The 18,016-nt window shown below is 36.2% G+C and overlaps 1 protein-coding gene across 3 annotated transcripts in view; it reads left to right on the top strand.

The window, feature by feature from the left end:
• Positions 1-18,016, top strand: part of POU2F1 (POU class 2 homeobox 1) — a 135,931-nt gene that overhangs the window by 36,867 nt on the left and 81,048 nt on the right. Inside the window, exon 1 of one of the 3 annotated variants that reach the window (XM_031688718.2) lies at positions 12,947-13,047. The exons of the other annotated variants lie outside the window; for them this stretch is intronic. The gene's annotated coding sequence lies outside the window, so the exon portion shown is untranslated. Of the gene's footprint in view, positions 1-12,946; positions 13,048-18,016 lie in introns of those variants that run through there. 3 annotated transcript variants of the gene reach the window in all.

Raw genomic sequence — 18,016 nt, 5'->3', positions numbered from 1 at the left:
CTAATGTGAGCTGTGGAATAATTCACCATTCTTTGAAATATTGTTGTTTAATCATCAGTGATCTCTAGGTGGTGAAATCCAGTGGGCACTTTCCCAGACCATTTTATTTTATTTTATTTTTTTATTGCAGTATAGTCAGTTTACAATGTTGTGTCAATTTCTGGTGTACAGCACATTGCTCTAGTCATATATATACATATATTCATTTTCATATTCTTTTTCACCGTAAGCAACTACACCCAGACCGTTTCTTAACTGAGCTCTCAACAGCGTTTGACATTCTTGTCCGCTATCTCTCTCTCTTGAAACCTTACCCCTCTGGAAGCTGTGAAAACATGCTTTCTTGGTTTTCCTCTCATTTTTCTTGTAGCTTCTGCTTTGTTGTTCATGAAGTCTCAGCCCTAGCCTCCTCTGTTCTTTTCATTCTACAACCCAGCAAATGTATGCGCCCCTTGGCTTCAGGTAGCCCTTGCTGCTGCTGTGCGCCGTGCTCTAGTGTCCTGCATGTGAATGGCATCACCTGTTTTATTTGGATGTCCGGGCCAGAGACTTAGGAGTCATTCCCAACATGCCCTCTGCCCCACATCCCAAGTCCTTACTCCCAAGGCCTATGTCTACATCCTTAAACAACGTCCTTTAATAACTGGCAAATCTTCCCACTCCTCAGTCCATGTTCTCTGCTACCCTAGTCTTAGTAGTCCTCATCTATGTCTTATAGCATGATAGTAGTCTCCCATAGCCCTCCTTTATTCTCTACACTGAAGCTAGGATGATCTTTGAAACTACAAATCCAATCATGTCATTCTGCTTAAAACTGTTAACCTGCTGCTCTTAAAATAAAAATTAACATCCCACATGCCTACTTCTCTGGCCTCCCCTCTGCCCTCCCTCTGAACACTTGAGCCACCCAGGCCCTTTTGCCAGATTCTCACAGATGCCCCGCGCTGACCTTCCACATCTCCTTTTGCCTACACTTCATTCTTCAGGTATCAACACAGACAGTTTCCATTGAAAAACTGCTTCTTTACATGCGGTCTTATAGTATTTTGTTCTTTTCCTCTATAGCATTTATCATAATTTGTCATTACATACTTCTGTGATGAGACAGGAAACTCCTGAGAGGGATGGAACCTTGTCTGTTTTTCTCGCCGCGGAGCCCCCAGAACCCCCAGAACCCCCAGCACCTGGCACATGGCGGGCAGTTAATAAATAGCAGTTAAATGCCTGGAGTCTGTCTTTTGCAAAGACTCGAGGTATATATCCCTGGTCTGTAAATTTTACTTTCAAGAATTTCACTGCGTGGTCTGTTTAGGACTCAAAAATGGGAATGATAGTATATTTATCATTGAACGCGATTTAGAAACTAAAGATTCAGTAAAAGCTATTGAATTAAATCTATTCAGATTGTCTGGGAGCTCCATTTTCACTTGTCCCTGCCATGTTTTCTAAAAGGAGACGTGCTGACTTAGGGATTTTGCTTTAATTCAGCAAACATTTGAGGGCATATAATAGGCCAGACACTTTGTAGACTTTAATTGGCTACTCCCTCCTTCATTTATCTTTCCATAATAATAGAATTTAAAGTAATTTTAAACTGACATTTGGTTTTCAAGACCTCTATTTCTCAAGGGTACATATTTGTGTCTTTGAGTCTTACTTTTGACAAAGCACTTTGTAAATGAAATGTTCACTTGAAAGTTATTTTTTCACTTGACTGTGATTAATTAGAAAAATTCTCTTGAATTTTTACATAGGTATGCATCTTAAAGGTATTCACATGCAAGATTTGTGTCCCGAAGTTCTGTTTCTCCCTGACTGTAATGGTAGACTCCTTCCCAGATGGTTGGTGGAGGGTTGTGGTATATAACAAGTGTCATTCATGGATGAGACTTAGATCATTTTTTAAAATAATATTTGCTGGCATTAATGAAGAAATTCAGTTCTTTGTTTTACAAACCTAATATGACTCATCTCTGCCCTAGGATGCAGAACAAGTGTTGCTATGGTTTTCAGAGGTAGGTTTATGCTGAATATTTTTTTCTTTCTTAGAATTGTCCTCCCCACCATGATAGAATATATACCAGAGTTAAGGAAGTAACTTGTGACCTACCCTTGCAAACAAGATCAATATAGAAAGACTTGATTATTTACTTATAAGAGCTTGAGGAACACTTTAAAAGGTGAGGAGAGATATGACTTGGAGAAGGATGTAGTTCTTGGGAGCGGGAACTGCAGTATAAATGTTGCAAAGCGAACAGGTATTGATGGGAGCTGGGGGATGATGAATGGGACTAAGTGGAAGGCTTAGCAAGCAGGTTTACTTGTCTGTAGAGTGAGAAGAAAGTGGCGATTAGTCGAAACTGTGTTTGGAAACATAGGCTAAGAGTTCTGACTTGATAAAATCATTAGTATTTTTAAATGTAGTATGAAAGTTTACAATGCGAGAAATAAAACTTTCCTCTGTTGGTCTTGTGAAAATAGCATGGATGCAGTAGGTATCAAAGATGTTTGGTGTTTTAGCTTGGTTTTTTTTTTTAAGAGATTTTATTCTGTTACTTAGGGCTGGTTTTAAGGTTTCATAACCAGTCTCTTCATTCAGAGAATGTGGAAAAAGAACCGAACGCGTCCCGTGAGTGAGCACGCTGTTAGGCGCTCGACAAGGCAGTGTCCGCAGCCAGTTGTTTGTGTACCGCTGTCAGCCAGAATTACTTGAAGGCGTGGACAGTCCTGGGACACTTACCTTTAGAAAGGTAGTTGACACTAGGTTTTTAACATGACCCTTACTCTTTTTTAAAAGGTGAGGGTCAGGTGGGATACCAACCAATTTTGCTTTTCTTTTCTTTGAAATTATTTTAATTTAGGCTTTTGTGAACATTTGATCTCCCTTCCCTTTTCATTGAGATGGTTTCCTTTGCTTGTTCTTTCCACAGTCTCAGACTTTTTCCCTACCTCGGTCCTAAGTGTAGAAAGGAAGATTGTCCTTCTTTCTGACCCCTTCTCAGAAATTAATTGTGCTAAATTATCAGCTTCTTAGATTTCAAGCAATCCTCTTGCCAGAGGCATTTATTAAGTGCCCATATGTGCTTGCTACTACCCTAAGTGTTGCAGCAATAAAGTAGGAGCACATGGGACTCCCGTCTATTAAGTGCTTTTAAAGTGCCAGGTAATACTAATGCAAATCATACTATCAAAGGCATTCATATAAATAGTGTCCTGCCACCCCATCCCACCAAGCTAAGTGCCTTAAATGCGTTAAGATTACATCCCCAGAGGGCAGAGTGTTTAGTCTTCATTTGGGTTTGGTTTAGATGAAGAAATCTAAGTCATGCAGTTCTCTGGAGGCCTATTTATAGGCTGCTTTTACTCAAAATGTACATCGAGTATTTGAGCGTTGTCGCCATAGCAAAACATCTAAGACTGCGATTGTCTGAACAAGGGAAGATAGCCAAAGAGCTATAGTGTGCAAGTTTAAAATAATGTATTTGAGGGAAAATATTCCGGTTTACACTTGTAGGATGATGGTTTCCAAGCTATTACTAGGAGAGAATTTGAAACTATTATTGTTTATTATTGAAAGATATCAGATTCATATACTGCAGCCAGAAGACTAGTTCTGAATTTTAAAAGAAAGGTCATTGGAAACATAGAAAATATTTTTCTATTCTTGTACCAAGATATCTCTATATATTGTATATGGATTTGGATACAGTGCTTCAGGAAAGAAGGATGTTCCAGAAGTGGCATGATTAAGGGCCAGAAAGGCAAAATAATCAGTACTTCAATCTGGATTGTTACAGAAATTTAGAATGTTTTAGGCATTCATTCCACCTTCTGTTTGTCGTTTACTGAGGAATAGCTATGTTCTAGGCCATGTGCTGGGCTCACAGAATGTTTTCTGATGCTTCTGTCAGGACACTACTGGTCAGTGCGAGCTGCATGTCTCTAGTTTTTTTCTTACACTCTTATAGGAAAAATGAAAGAAAAATAAAAAATCAAAACTGAGATTGTACATGATCTGAGATCATAAAATCTTGAGTAGGTAGAGTCTACGCAGTTATTTATGTACATTTGGGAGGCAGGGTCACGTAGGGGTTGACAGTGGGGTTCTAGAACCAGACTGCCTGTGTCAGATGGCGTCCTGGGCTGTTTTGAGAATAATGTATTAGAGTGCTTAGGACAGTTACTGAGCCATAGTGAGGGCCCAGTAAGTGATGGCTATTAAGTTTGAAGAATACTAGAACTTTGTAAAGACTTCAAGAACTAGATATTGGGCAAATGAAAAATATTAAAGCACCTCCACAAGTAACCAGCATGTTATTAAGCAAATTCCCTGACAAACTGAGGATCAGATCCAGGGGGGAATGCGTTTCAGCAAGCATGTAAATATTCATGCTTTTTAGAATTCTGGGACGTAATTGTGGTGCTTGGGGCTTATAAAAAGGTTGTAAGAGTTGTTTGAATAACAAAAGGTTGGCCTGCTGAATGTGGAAGAGCATTCCAGGAATCAGGATTAGTTCCAGAGAAGAGTTCAGAGCTGGAAAGGGAAAGCACACAAAAGAGACTGTTAAGTAAATATGTGTGGGTCTAGAGTGGTGTTCTCAAATAGGGGCAGTTTTGCCTCTCAGGAGACATCTGACTATGTCTGGGAGAACAGTGTTCCTGGCATTTTGTTGTTAGAGGCTCGGGACACGGTAACCATCCTGTACTGCACAGGACAGTCTCCACAACAAAGAATTATCCAACCAAAATGCCAGCAGTGCCATGGGTAAGAAACAGTGGTCTAGTACAAGGTGTAATAAAGGCCACTGAATAGAAGCCTGCATTTATAATATTATCTCCACTCCACCCACCAGGAAACAAAGATGAAGACAAATTTAGCTCATTAATCTCACCATGATGCGTACAAACATCTCCTTAAACGGAGCATGCTGCTTGTGCAACGTTGACTTGCACCATGCATTCAAGAACCTAAAATGACACTCTCCTGGCTATAGCCTCCACGCCGCATAACTTCCCTCCCTTGCCCTGGAGGGAAGACAGTGTTACGCACATTTGCTTAGATTAGAAATTGCAGTGAAACTGTTAACTTCTTTTCTAGGTGTCTTTTTTTTTTTTGTACTCCTGTCCCTTGCAAGTGCGCATTTGTACGCCAGGCAAGATGATAGGTTAACAAAACGATGAATGAGGAAAATTTATTTTACTGGTTGAATAAAGAAAACTTCAGACTCAAAGATACAGAGAGCCTTGACATTCTTATGTAGCACAGATTTTGGCATCACTACGGAAGTTTATAGAATAGTGATATGGTTAGAATGAGGGGTAGAGGTGACGGTTTATAACTGAAATGGAGGGTTGCCTGTTGTGTGGGATCATTCTGGAGTGAGGCAGTGTGTGAGGAATAATTAGATCAGGAAGAAGATAGGGACATTTCCTCCTCATTCCAGACCTGTAAATTCAGCTGCTCACTGAACCTCTTGGAACCCATGGGCATATCAAATTAAATGTATCCAAGCTCATTCTTTCCCCTTCCCTCCCACATTTTCCCTTCTTGTACTCATGTTTTCCTCCTACTCGGCACCACCACCTACTCAGTCACTCGAGCCTGAAGCTGGTAGTCATTCTGCTCATCTCCTTCATGCAACTGAGCATTTGAATTGGTACCAGGCCTGCCTTTTTAATACTGTTCATGCCTGTTTCTTCTCCATTCTCAGACTGCTACCTTAGTTCTAGCCTCTGCTCTTGCCTTGAGTTCATATGATGGTTCCATTTTCAGGTTTCTGCCCTGTTAACTTGCAGTCATATAGCTATCAAGTAAACTACCAAAAAAAAAGTTTAAAAAACAATTATGTTACTCTTACCTAAAACCCTTAAAGTTTTAAGGTCAAATTTTAAAATTTTAAGTGGTTCTAAGTTGAGTTGAAACTTAAATATGAGGAACTTGAGATTGTCCTTGCCCTCCTCTCTAACCTTAGCTCCCAGCACTTTCTCACCTCCTCTCTCTAACCCTGTCAAACCGTTTGCTGTCTCCCGGACTTGTGGATATCACAGTTTTTTCTCTTCCCATGTTTTACTTCTCCTGTACAACATGGAGTAGATTGTATGGGGTGGTCTACAATTCAGTACTGTTTTTTGGGTTTGTTTTTTTTTTTTTGCACTGCTAGGTACTTCTCTTTCTAAGCATGACATTCTCTTATAGCATGTTAGCATATTGTTGGGGAATTTTTCTAAAGTGAAAATAAAATCTGTTTAGTAGCAAATTCAAGTTTAGAATAGAGAATTTTAATAGCTTCAGTTTGTCTCCTGAATAGCCTGGGGTAGTAGGAGATTGTGTGAGGGACATTAACTGTAGGGGCTCCTGTCCCTCTGTGGGCGAAAGGACAGCTGGCTTCCCTATGGAAGCGCCGCAGGCTTGTGGCTCCTGAGATCCAGCGTGCCTGGTCCACTGTCCTGCTTGGTTTGTCTGGAGTTCACGTTAGAAAATCTGTGTGTATACACATACACGCACACACACAATCCCAAATATGTGTTCCCTTTGTTATCTCTTCTCAGTGGAGAGAGAGAGCTTTTGAGACTTGTAATAGATAAAGTAGATAATGTTTTTTTCCTCATCTTTTTAGTCGTTTATAGCATTTACTATATAAGAAGGAGGAATTACAATGTAGGTTGTATGCTAATTCAGGATGGGGTCTTGATCTGATTTAGCCAAAGTGTACCCTACTTATTGATGCTGTTTTAAATGATTGGTAATCATTCCTCATTGCTTGGAACTTTTGTCTTGACTTTTCCATTTTGAAAGTTATTAGCAATTTAACATACGTTTGGTTTACTGCCTGGACATTGAGTAAACAGGGTTCATAGAATCATCTGATGACGGGTCAGTGACTTTAGGATTTTCATATAGGATTTTAGAAATTTTTGCCATCATTTTTGAGGCATATGAACACAACTTCAGAGGCCAAAGTTGTAATAAAATATTTCTTTTAATGGCTTTCTGCTGAGTCAGTTGCTTGGTGTTATCATAACAAGTGTGATGTCACTGGGTTGTGAAAGGCCTTTTTCTCTACCAGGTTGAATAGGAAAGCCCTTAAGAGTCATTGTGAACTTTCTGTTGTAATTGTCTGATGAGTGAGTTTGAATATGAAATAAGTAGAACCTATAATAGAGGTATGTTCCAAAGCTACTGTTTTCTACTAAAGATATAGTTCAGAAAGGTCTGTAGTGGCTGCCATTATATTTAAAATCTTTAACATTTTAATTTTGTCTCAAAACAAACCATACAAGTAGAAATTTTACTTTGAATGTTCATATACAGGTAAGTCATAAGTTGACAAAGAATTTACCTTACTAAAGAAACTAGATTACCATGGTCAAGTCTCAGAAGAAGGACAGCATTTTTGTAAGTTCATTCAGTTAGCCTTTTTGTGTTCAGGTAAAGTGAGACTTAAATTCATGCAAAAGGAGAGGTCAAAAATAATCCAGTTTTATACTATTTATAAGCAACCTGAGTTTTTTCTTTGAAAAAATCATCTTTTATGTTTGCCTGTTTCCTCTTAATTACAGGACTTTCTTGTGTTGTACAGGACTTTCTTGTGTTGAAACAAGTCCTTACATTTAAAACCAATATTGTCCCTCCTGTCTTAAGTAATTCTTACTTGTTTTGACCTTTTCTATAATTTTCTTTGTTGAACCTAGTTTTAAGAACCTAACTGGTTCATCTCAGCCTTTCCTTATCTGAAATTAAAGAAGTTCTTTTGAGAGGTTCTTTCCAACAAGGTACTAAAACAGCTTTGCACTTCTTTAGTTACACTGATTTGGGTAATAAAGTAAAAGTATTTGGTCAGATTCTTGGGAGTCAGCCAATTACATTAAGAATGCAAAGAATTCGACTAAAAATGTTTTTAAAAATTAGAAAAACTGTATATTAATTGAAACAAAAAATAGATATATATACATACATGCTAAATTCTAACCATTTAGTGTAAACCTACTAGTCCTTTTTCTATACACATACGTATGCTTATTGGTATAGATAAAAGTAGAATCACACATATCACTCATCTAACATATTACCGTTTATGTACAAAACACCATACTGTGAAATATGGGGACTGTTTGTACTTTAATGACTTCTGTGATGAAGGCTGAGTTTTTTAAAATTATAAGCTAAAAATGTTGGTGCAAAAATGCAAGTATATAACTAAATTGAAACACAAAACAGGAAAAAATAATGATGACTCAAAAACCATAACACTATTGATTGTGCACAAATAACAGGACCAAATTTTGAAAATTCCAACTTGTTCATAATGTACATGTACATTAGGAGTTTTGAGGAGTTGCTGAACATAATGTGGTAACCACATTTCTTAGCAGAAATAATCCTTAGTAAACTCTAATGGCTCTAATTTTAATTTGTGAATGTCAAATTAGCAACTCTTAGTAACATACATATATTATTGGTACATTGCTTTCAGCTTCGGATGTTGGAAACTGAAACAGCTTAAACACAAGGAAATCGACTTGGCTCTCATGATTAAGAGACCAGAAGCTTCAGGGATGGTAGGACTGGGCTCTTTGTGTTAAGGTTCTTTCCCTATGGTTGCAAACAGCTTCCAGCAGCCACCAGGAAAACGTGCTTCCTTGTTCGTGTCCAGAAAAAGGAGAGTAACCACTTATTGTTTCTATTCAAAGTGAGAATAACTGTCCTGGAAAGGTCTAGGAGCTCTTTGCTTGATTTCGGCCAAAACAGAGTAAACTTCTGGGATACAGCTCATTCCTGAACAAGTCACTAGCTAGAGGGAAGTCTTTCCCTTGAGCAGAGGTCACTTGTTAAATGTCATTGCCCTTACCCAAGTGGGAGAATTAGAATGGCAATCAGCATGCACCGTTAGTATGTAGCCTGCAAACATCAAAATCAGCAAAATTGGCATTTTGGGATCAGTTCTGGACCACTAGTGGTACAAAGACAGTACTTGGCAATCACTGGTATACTGAGAAGTAGACTGAGGTGGACCCTAAGGAACACCAATGTTTAACAAATAGAGAAGGAGGAGGCTGTCTCCTCTTTATGTGTCAGTTTTCTACTTAAATTAATTCTGTATTGCTACTTGGATATAGAATAAAAAAAAAATGTATGACACCAGAGATGACCTTAGGGTTTGTTTTCTTTGTATTTCTTTTCCTGAAAGTATAGAGATTGCTTGGAAATACATTAAGCTTAGAAATTCAGATTAGAATTTATCCCTTGAGTGAAAATGTTCTTATAATTCAAGTGTTTTCTAATTTATGAAAAGAAACTAACAAGCAAGAGAAAACAAGTCAAATACATATTCTTTTCTGTTTCCTGCCTTGTTTGTAAAATCTAGAATCTGGTCTTTGGGTAAGTTTCACCATATCTCTTTTCATAAAACAGATTATAGAAAAATCCTAGGAATAAACAAACACTTTCCTTTGAATTTCCTGGATTTTTAGGGGGGAGGTGGAGGAAATTGTGACTGGTTTTCAGTTCACTTAAAATATGATTTTAAAAGTACATTTTATAGGTGTAATACTGGAGGTATTTAGCAACTGATTTTAAATTATGACCTTCAGAAAACTATTCATCTGGCTTGAATTAATCAATTCTGATAGCATATGGCATATTTGATTTACCCAGTGGTTTTTCTCCTTTATATCTCTCTGGTCACTTTAATGTCACTACCTGGGCTGGTTCTTTTTTGAAGTGCTGCCTATTGGTCTTAAAGGAAATAGGGAGGGAACCGTAAATGGAGTACAGAAATTAATGGAAAAATGAAAGGAGTATTTTGTAGTGTATGAACTGTCTAATGTGTTGGATAACTAAGGACGAATTGTATCTATGTTTGTTTCTTAAAATTTTTTTTCACAGGTGCAGTCATCCCTGGGGGGTGATTGCAGGACCTTGGTAGATACCAGAATCCGAGGGTGCTCAAGTCCTTTGTATAAGATGGCATAGTGTTTGCATATAGCCTACTCACATCTTCCCATATACTTCGTCATCTCTTGATTACTTACAATACCTAACACAGTGTAAATGCTGTGTAAATAGTTGTGAATATAATGCAAATACCATGTAAATAGCTGCAAACATGCAACAAATTCAGATTTGCTTTTTGGAATTTTCTGGATTTTTTTTTTTAACTGTTACTAATTTATGTTAGTTGGTTGAATCTATGGATACAGAACATTCGGATGTGGAGGGTCAACTGTAGTGAGAAATGTTAATTTATGACAAACTTCAGGCTCATCCCTACCTGCATATCTAATATCTGGGAAAATGATTATTCTCTTTTATTATGAAGAAATAAATGTAGGGAGAGGGTATAGCTCAGTGGTAGTGTGCATGCTTAACATGCACGAGATCCTGGGTCCAATCCCAGTACCTCCATTAAAAAACAATAAAAATAAGAAAAAATTTAAAAAATAATGAATAGTTAGGTTTGCTGCTCTGTGTCTGAAGATTTAGTGGTTGTGATTGGTAATGGGCTGTGAATGGCAGTGGATTGAGTCTTATGTGCAAGGACTCCCTTCTCCTTGAGTAATCGGAAACAGACACTTCTGATTTTCCTTCCGTGCTTGGCATGTGTAGGAAAGACAGACATGATGAACCACTGTTAATCTCTGCGTATGTTTTACACAGTGAGATACTAGCCAACAGACTTAACTCAGGAGGCCAGTTGAGTTCTCCTTTACATTTCATTTTGCCACCATACCTCACTTCCAAGGGGGTCAGATAAAACGATGCATTTTTTATTTCATATTTGGGCCTCTTTAAAGTTTCACACTGTAAACCAGTAGTTCTCAAGTTTTAGGGGGCATCAGAATCTTCTGGAGGGTTTGTGAAAACAGAGTGCTGGGCCTCCCAGCCCCCATAATTTTTGGTTCAGTAGGTCTGGGATGGGGACTGAGAATTTACATTTCTCATAATTTCCTTGATGCTAGTGATCTAGGTACTGCCCTTTGAGAATCACTGCTGTAAAAACATTTACTTTTAATAAAACCAAGGAAGAGTGATATTGAATTTATTTAAGGAAAAGATACACAATATTCACTACTATTTAGGTTAGTTTATATTGTTTCCCTCTGGATGTTGGTTATTACATTAAGTGACCTACAGGGAATGGTCTCATAAAATATATTTCTTTAGTAAAAGAATGGTTGCCATTTGGTAATTGGCATCTTGTAACTTTTCACAGACACATTAATTGCTGCTGCTAAGCTGAAAGCCACTTTTGGACTAGAAGAAAATACTTTGCATTATTTTGCTTGATATTTCAAGCAAAGATGGGATTTTGGGGGTGGGGATGTATTTGTTCTTTACTAAGATACCATAATTGTTATTTCACTCAATGAGTATTGAAACTTTTTAAGCCAGTCTGAGGCCAGTACACAACCTCTTTGCCATTGCCAGCTGTGCATGTTTCTATGGAAACTCAGTAGGGACTAGCAGGATTACTTTTGTAAGGACCACACCTGGCTTATTTGCATCCAATTTAACTTGGGGGAATTTCAGAAGAATAAGAGGTCTGTAGATGTGCCAGTGGACAGCCAGAAAGAGCTTGTCAGTTTGTAAACATCACATTGGCCTAAAGGAGGAAGGGTGGGTGGATTTTCCTTATTCATTAGAGTTCCTGCTCTGGTGGATGTTGGTGGTTGTGCTATGGGTTGTATTTGTTTTGTGTATTTATTTGTTGATATGTTTCTGTTTTATTTTGCCTTTTGTTTTAGATATATCTTTTTACAATTTAACAATTAAAAATTCTCTTAAAGATCAGACATAGAGATGAGACTTTTTTTAAGAGAGAAAGAATTCAGTTTCTTTTCAGTTGTATAATGTAATAAAATGTCTTAGTAAATGTTTTACCACTTCTGGAGGATTGTGGCAGAATTTTAATGTTGATCTCCGTTTTCAAGTATTATGAACTACTATGATCCCCTTCTTTCACAAAAATAACTCCTTTTTAAGAAGACAGTTTGAACTATTTATGAACTATTTATGCATGTTTGCACCATTGAACATAATTAAACCCTTGGTTCAGAGTTTCATAAAGTAGTAAGGAACATCACTGTACAGAAAAAAAAGTTGTGTAGGCTAGTTACATGAGCACTGAGTACATTTATATAAAACTTAGATGATTTTCATTAATGTTATACTACTTGATCAAAATTATATTAATTTATACCAGGTGTACTGATTAGTTGTACTAATTCAAACAAAGCTGTATAGTACAGGTAGGTGGCAAGTAAGAGTCAGTGCATGTACCAACTCCTCTTCATCAATGCGTTTGTGCTGCTTGAATCTACCATTCAGTTCCGAGGTCTCATGGCAAAGAGTGAGATAGTCAACCAATGATGGTAAATTTACACAGCTGTGTGTGCTAAGTATTGACTGTTCTCATTTTCTAAAGACAAAATATAATCTTGCATGTCTTTTTAGAATACAGTGATAGCAGTCTGTATCAGTTTGTGTCTGTCATCTCTGTGTGTGTGTGTGTGTGTGTGTGTGTGTGTGTGTGGACATACACATATATATGGCCAAGTGGAGTAGATACTTGTAAATTTGGAGGGAGGTTGGATTTGGAGGTCTTAAATTTTTAAGATTAGTGAAACATACTCTTCAAAGAAAATCTTAAGTAGGCTGTTTTATCTAGCTTCAGGAATGAACACCACCTTTTAATACTCGTTCCAAGAACTTTCTGATTTACCTCCATGTTCCTGAAGTAAGAGCAGGTGCAGCATCCCTATTTTGTAGATGAGGAAGTAGGTACAAGGGAGGTGCCTGCCTCTAATCACTTTATGTTTAGGCAGCTAAGCTTGCCTTGGTGGGTAGTCCAGTGTTCCCCACTGTTTGTAATTGTTCCCCCTTAAAGTGTTAGGTTATTTTATACAGCTTACTCAGTCTTGCCTTTTTCTCTTTTTGTATTCATAGACTGGAAAAGTAAGAAGAGCTTTCCTGCATTTTTAATTACCAAACTACTCTCAGTTTTCAATGAATCAATTCAAAGAAAGAATGCAGTCTTTCTATACCTGGTAAATATTTTCCGCTAATGAAAGCTGTTAATTTAGTGGCCTCTGATAAATCCAGGTGTTCTGATGATTGCCTTTAATTTTGTGGAATGGCTATAAAAGTGACTTATCAAATATATATATATATATATATATATATATATATATATTTCATTTTTAACTCTGAAATTTGTTTGATATTTATTGATATGATGGAGTTATGCTTAGAATGCCTGTGCCCTAGCTAGCAATGAAAAATAGTTTAGGATTGACCCTAGTACTTAGGCTCTGGTTTCTTTTGAAAGAGTTATGAAATTACTGCAAATAGGGTACATGTTAAGTATCATCTTTATTTTGATGATATAACATTAGCTGTAATCCCTATGTGATAGTTTAATAGAAGTACTTTGTAAATAATAGTTTTATAAAATTAATCTAGTAATCGAAATATTATAAGCTACATTTTACCATTTTACAAATGACCTAAGTAAGTATTAGCTCAAGCAACTTCAGCTAGCCAATGTAGAGCTGAGATCAGAATCTACATATTTTGATTCCTAGTCTAGTGCCTTTAAAAAATTCTTATTTTTTAAGTACCTTAAATATACATTAGCATGGCTAAGGATATAAACCATAGTGACATTTCATATGGGGATCTGTCTTCCTTTTGTATAACTGAAAACGTTAATGTGGCATAGGAGAAGATGAGATGGTTTTATTTATTCTACATAAAATGCTTTACCTATTAACAACAATATTAACAACCATTAATTAACTACTAGGTGCCATTGAAGCTTTGGATACCTTTTATTTAAACCTGAGGAGAACCCTTGGGAGTGTTATTGTACCTGTCTTACAAATGAGGAAACTGAGGCTTAGTTTAGGATTTTAGAACTGGAGTTTAAACACAGTTTTCTCTCATTTCAAAGGCATTACTAAACCATGAAGCATGTTTTTTTTTGGAATTAAAATTTAATTTTAAATCCAGCTTATCCCTTGTTGACTGATACTGGTTGTGGAATAATTTCCTGTCTTAATTCACCCAACAAAAAATCTGAGCATTTTAGAGACATACTGAGGAAGTATAGAGAAAGCATATCTTCCTCTGTAATGATTTTAACTACTGAAATCATATTAGCTATTTTATAATGTAATTTAAAGGTGTCGGTCTTATACTCCCTCAAAAAAAAGGTATTTATAAAATATTTGTATGTTATTAACATGTTTAAACTAAAGCGAACTTGACCAAATCCAAAGGTATATTTACTGTGACTGAATATTTGTCTCCATGTTTTTACTTATTATAGTTGATCATCAGTGATTAGTTTCCTAAAATATTTTTAAAACAGACCTCTCAAAATTAGTTACAAGACCTTTAATGAAAAAAAATTGTTGTTATGGCAAAGAATATTTTCCAGAAATTAATACATTTCAAGTATCTGACTGGCTTGGGATAAATAAAAGCTTATTATCTTAAATGAAACTGTAATGATAAAAGTATTTTTTAAAAATCCTCTTCTTTAGTATAATACTCAGAATACTTGAATTTTCCTAAGCCAGGAGAATCTTTGCCTTAAAGCCTGACTCATCCTCTAAAATTTACCTTTTCTCAGGAATCTTTCATTCAATTACCACCACCACCTGCCTGGCCAAAAGAGAATGGGGATGCACAGAATGTAGGCAGTGAGATTATTAAAAATACAAGTAGCTCATGTCACATAACTGTTTTATTCTTGGTAGTATGAGATCTTATAGCAAAGAATTGTGATTTATGTGCATTTTAATCCATACTATTCAAAATGAGAAACAATGTCAAATTAGATCGCCTGGCTCCTTTCTGTTTTGGATAGTTTTATGTTAGGACTTTATAAAAGGTGAGATACATTGACAAATTTTATTATTTCTTTTAGTTAAATTCTTTCTAACTAACTGGAGCTTATAAAGGTGGTATGAAATTTGTTGATACTGTGACATTTTAATGAAATTACAAAATTTCTTAACTACCCTAAATATTACTTGTAGCTACTCATCACCCTCTGTGTAGACAGGAAAGTGAGGTGAGGCAGAGCTGGGGTAGGAAAGGTAGCTTGAATTTATTGAAATCCTTGAATTTATTGAGTTCCTACTTGGTTGGGCACATGCTAGAGACATCCACATGTATGCCTTCAGTTTTGATGTATGTAGAAGTATAGAAGTACAAGAGCAAAGAGAAGAAAGAATTAGGCACAAATTAATGTCTTGCTTTTTGTTTGGATGGTCAACTTGTCAACTTGTTAAACCCTTCACATTCTTTTGTCACCCACTTTTGGCCAACCAAATGCTGTTGATTGTTTCCAGTGCTGAGTCACAACTGCGTGGGATTGCTGTATAGTGCTTATGTGGCCAGAGGGGCATCTGTGGGGTTTTTTGGTGGGGGTGGAGGTGGCAGGGATTCAGATTTTAAGTTCTTAGAAAACTGTAGTTAATGGTACTGTATTATATACTTTAAAGTTTGGTAAGCGGGTAGACCTTAGTTAAGTGCTCTTGCCACACACGCAAAAAAATGTTTTTTAATCATAAAAGAGGAGTGCAAAAGGAAACCTTTAGTTGCGTTGAATAAGTTTATGGCTTTAATTGTCTCATGGATGTATACTTCGTCTCCAAACTTACCAAGTTTGTATACATTAAAGTTGTATACATTAAATATGTGCAGCTTTTTGTAAGTTAGTCATAACCTCAGTAAAGTGGTTTTTTAAAAAATGTTCAAAACAGAAAATTTATACTTCTACGAAAATGTTATTTAAAGATTAAAACATGAGAAAAAATTAGAAAAAGGAAACCAACTTCTGCTTCAGCCACATTCAGCTAGTCCTGACATTATTAAGACTCTGCTCTTACCATGTACAATGAAGATAATTTTCTGGCCTATGGATTAAGACTCAGTTAAAGAGCATCACTTAAAATTTTTTATTATAACAGGAAAAAATCTTGAGAGTAGTACTTATTAAATATTTGTCAAGAGATTAGAATAATACCATTGTCACTTTTATGATTCCTGATTTTGAGGGGAGGTTGTTTTTTTTTAACTGAAGTATAGTCAGTTACAATGTGTGGATTTCTGATGCACAGCATAATGTCCCAGTTATGCATATATATACACACATACACACATACATACACACACATATACATATTCATTTTCATATTCTTTTCCATTAAAGATTATTACAAGATATTGAATATAGTTCCCTGTGCTATACAGAAGAAATTTGTTTTTGATCTGTTTTTATATATAGTGGTTAACATTTGCAAATCTCAAACTCCCAAATTTATCCTTTCCCACCCCCTTTCCCCTGTAACCATAAGATTGTTTACTGTGTCTGCGAGTCTGTTTCTGTTTTGTAGATGAGTTTATTAGTTTCTTTTTCTTTTCTGTTCTTTCCTTTTCTTTTCTTTCTTTCCTTTTTTAAGATTTCACATATGTGTGATATCATATGGTATTTTTCTTTCTCTTTCTGGCTTACTCACTTAGAATGACAATCTCCAGGTCCTTCTATGTTACTGCAAATGGCATTATTTTATTCTTTTTTATCTCTGAGTAGTACTCTAATATGTAAATATACCACAACTTCTTTCCTCATTATTTGCAAAATAACTTACATTCTCATTTTAACTTTAAGAACCACCTTGGGAGACAGCATAATCATTCTCATTTTTCAGATGAGAAAATTAAGATTCAAATGTTTTGGTAAGTTTTCTAGAGATGTCCTAACAAAGTTACCACAACCTGAGTGGCTTAAATGACAGAAATTTATTGTCTCATAGTCCTGGAGGCTAGAAATTCAAAATTAAGCTGTTGGCAGGGTTGGTTCCTTCCTGAAGGTTGTGAGGGAGAATCTGTTCTATGCCCCTCTTCTCATCTTCCCTCTGTATGTATCTGTCTTTGTGTCCAATATTCCCTTATTATAAAGGACAGCAATAGTATTGGAGTGGGGCTCACCCTAATAATATCATCTTAACTTGATCACCCCCAAAGACCCTGTTTCCAAATAAGGTCACATTCACAGATCCTGGATGTTAGGCCTTGAACATCTTTTGGGAGACACAGTTCAACCCATAACAGATGTTAAGTCCTTTGCTCATGGTCTCTTAAGTAGAAAAGTTAGACTTAACATATTATAGTAACACTAAAAATAGTAATTTTAAAAGAACATGATAATATACCTATAGTACCTCATTTAAGATTCATTTTCTTATTGTTTCTTATGTCTGGGTAGATTTTATTTAAAATTAACTGAGTTTCTAAAACATATAATAGATTTTTTGTTGTAATGAATTTCAAGCTCTTTTTCTTTCTTTGGATAATAAATAACTGATATGACACCAACTATGAAAAGTTGTTCAATACTCAATGCTTAAGTCTGAGTTTAAATCCAGACTTCAGTTAGCTCAATGTGGAGCTCCTCCTCCATGTTTTGAGATGTCCATCAGAAAGCTGTTTAAATTGTTTCCAGTGCACTCTGAAGTTAGATCATCTACACATTTCATAATTCTGTAAGAACTGTAGTGTTGCCAGTGTTAATATGTTTCTTGTGATCAGAGATTTCTGAGAAGTGGGGAGGGCAGGAGTCCACTAGGAGTAAAACAGTGTAAGTAAGGTAGTTTGTTGCTGTTTTCTTTTTTTTCCTTGTTTCTTTGCTGTATTTTTCTTTTTCCTTTAAAATGACTTCAGGCGTTTGTAGAAAAGTTGGGAAATAGTACAGATAAATTTCTCCTGAACCTTTTGAGAATAATTGGTTGACTTAATGGTCCATCCCTCCCAAATACTTCAGTGTGTAATTCCTGCAAATAAGGACATTTTTCTACATGGCTACAATACAAACGTAAAACTCAAAATTCATAGTAATACATTGCTGCCAACTAGTCTGTAGACGCTGTTCAGGTTTTGCTAGCTGTCCCAAAAATGACCTCCATAGCAAAATAATTCAATCCAAGGTCATGCATTGTATTTAGT

This window comes from Vicugna pacos, chromosome 21 (assembly GCF_048564905.1).
Source record: "Vicugna pacos chromosome 21, VicPac4, whole genome shotgun sequence".
Lineage (NCBI taxonomy): Eukaryota > Metazoa > Chordata > Mammalia > Artiodactyla > Camelidae > Vicugna > Vicugna pacos.
Note: the sequence above shows the minus strand (reverse complement) of the source record. Positions and strands in the feature narration are given on the sequence as shown.